This window comes from Bidens hawaiensis, unplaced genomic scaffold (genome assembly GCF_021521415.1).
Source record: "Bidens hawaiensis isolate Kalapana, Puna unplaced genomic scaffold, B.hawaiensis_p1.1 tig00042608_1, whole genome shotgun sequence".
NCBI lineage: Eukaryota > Viridiplantae > Streptophyta > Magnoliopsida > Asterales > Asteraceae > Bidens > Bidens hawaiensis.
Genome location: NW_027497556.1, coordinates 20001 through 22500, shown reverse-complemented (window position 1 = coordinate 22500; position 2500 = coordinate 20001).

The window sequence follows — 2500 nt, the reverse complement described above, 5'->3', positions numbered from 1 at the left end:
GAGCCTCGTGTCGATCCAACCCCGTTTGGACACCTTGCCCCCACCAAAGGCCTTACGGACCAACCGGGCCCACCAAGCGGCCCGTCCCGACCCGAAAACCAAAATTTTTTTTTTGGGAAACTCATATTTCAATGTCCCGATGCCCCACGCCAAATTTCGTGTCAATCCGACCTCGTTTGGTAGGGTTTTCAAAAATTATGATTCCTCAAAAATTTAATATCTGTTCCTGTCACTATGCTAATTGTTCAGAATGCATATATAGGGAAGGGGTGGGTGTTGAGCGCCCATGCCTGGGCAAAGTTGGCTACCAAGCTAAAATATGGAGGTTCAACGTACGAGAAACCAAAGCCCCTCCCCCATGTTGCATACGAAGCTTGCCCAACGACTTGGTTTCTTGCACAACGACCCGAGTATACTGCCCCAAAGTTGCACGCCCATGGCCAGGCCAAGGCATGCCAAGGCGCCCATGGGCAAGCCAAAGGCATGCCTAGGCACGGCCAAAGCAAGCCAAAGGCACGGCCAAGGCAAGCCAAAGGCACGTCTAGGGCATGCCAAGGCACGCCCATGGTCAGGCCAAGGCTTGCCAAGGCACGCCCATGGCCAGCCCAAGGCATGCCAAGGCGCCCATGGGCAAGCCAAAGGCATGCCAAGGCACGCCCATGGGCAAGCCAACGGCATGCCAAGGCGCCCATGGCCAGGCCAAGGCACGTCCAAGGCATGCCAAAGCTCGGCCAAGGCAAGCCAAAGGCATGCCTAGGCACGCCCATGGCCAGGCCAAGGCATGCCAAGGCGCCCATGGGCAAGCAAAAGGCACGGCCAAGGCATGCCAATGCGCCCATGGGCAAGCCAAAGGCATGCCTAGGCACGGCCAAGGCAAGCCAAAGGCATGCCAAGGCAAGCCAAAGGCACGTCTTGGGCATGCAAGGCTCGGCCAAGGCATGCCCCGGCACGCACATGGCCAGGCCAAGGCAAGCCAAAGGCATGCCAAGGCAGGCCAAAGGCACGTTCAAGGCATACCAAGGCGCCCATGGGCAAGCCAAAGGCATGCCAAGGCACGCCCATGGCCAGGCCAAGGCATGCCAAGGCGCCCATGGGCAAGCCAAAGGCACGTCTTGGGCATGCAAGGCTCGGCCTAGGCACGGCCAAGGCAAGCCAAGGCAAGCCAAAGGCAAGCCTAAGGCATGCCAAGGCGCCCATGGGCAAGCCTAAGGCATCCCAAGGCAAGCCAAAGGCACGTCCAGGGCATGCCAAGGCGCCCATGGGCAAGCCAAAGGCATGCCAAGGCACGCCCATGGCCAGGCCAAGACATGCCAAGGCGCCCATGGGCAAGCCAAAGGCATGCCAAGGCACGCCCGTGGGCAAGCCAAAGGCATGCCCAGGCACGCCCATGGCCAGGCCAAGGCAAGCCAAAGGCATGCCAAGGCGCCCATGGGCAAGCCAAAGGCATGCAAAACTCGGCCAAGGCATGCAAAACTCGGCCAAGGCACGGCCAAGGCATGCAAAACTCGGCCAAGGCACGGCCAAAGGCATGCCAAGGCATGCAAAACTCGGCCAAGGCTAGCATATGGGTGCCTTCAAAAATTATGATTCCTCAAAAATTTAATGTCTGTTCCTGTCACTTTGCTAAATGTTCAGAATGTATATATAGGGGGGAGTGGGTTGAGAGCAAGCATGCCTTAGGGAAGGTTGCCCCCTTGTCATGGCTGTGGGCTGCCATGACATGCTTGCTCGTCCGTTCTAGGCATGATTTAAGGTCGATGGTGGGTTTACGAAATTTTGTGGTGCAACGACACGTCCCTTTTATCCAAACGAAGCGTGGCTGGGGTGCTGGGTTGCTTTACTCGTCCAAGGCTTGATTCTTGGCTTTCCTGGTTTGGTTTCGAGAAGCGGCTGCCGAGGTGTATTTGAGGCGATGGCTAGGATGTTGGATTCCTGATTGATGGATCCCCAACTGATTTGTCCGGGGGGCCTCTTGTACGTTGACCGCCTTGCCCGGAATGGCTAGTTCCCCCGGGGGGGTCGTCATACGGTAGTCGTGGGAAGTCTGGTCGAGAGCTGGAAGATTAGTGGGCGCCTGTCGGTTGAGGGCACCTCCCAGGCCCAAGAATAGCATTATTCAGGTTGAGGTCACCTCCCTGATGAAAACAATGCTTTGGCCTGTCCTAGTCATGGTTATTGTGGATCGTTGCCTGCTGTTTTTTACAGCGTTGTTGTTGCCACAAGTGGGATAATTTCGTTTCGTTCGATCTTGATGAATGTCTAGAACGGCTTGGGTGGGGGGCGGGGGGTTGGGGGGTATTCGCATCGCCCGGTGCTTTCTGGGGATTGCCATGGCTTTTGGCTGTTCACAATGCCTTTGTGCCTTGTGGGTTGTCACTAGTTGAGCGGTTCTTGGGAATGTCCATCGTAAAGGTGCATGAGTTGTGTTTGGTTTGTTACGGGTGGTTGGCTCTTTGCTTGTGCAACAACTTCCACCCGGCATACCTCTTCAGTTGTTTGT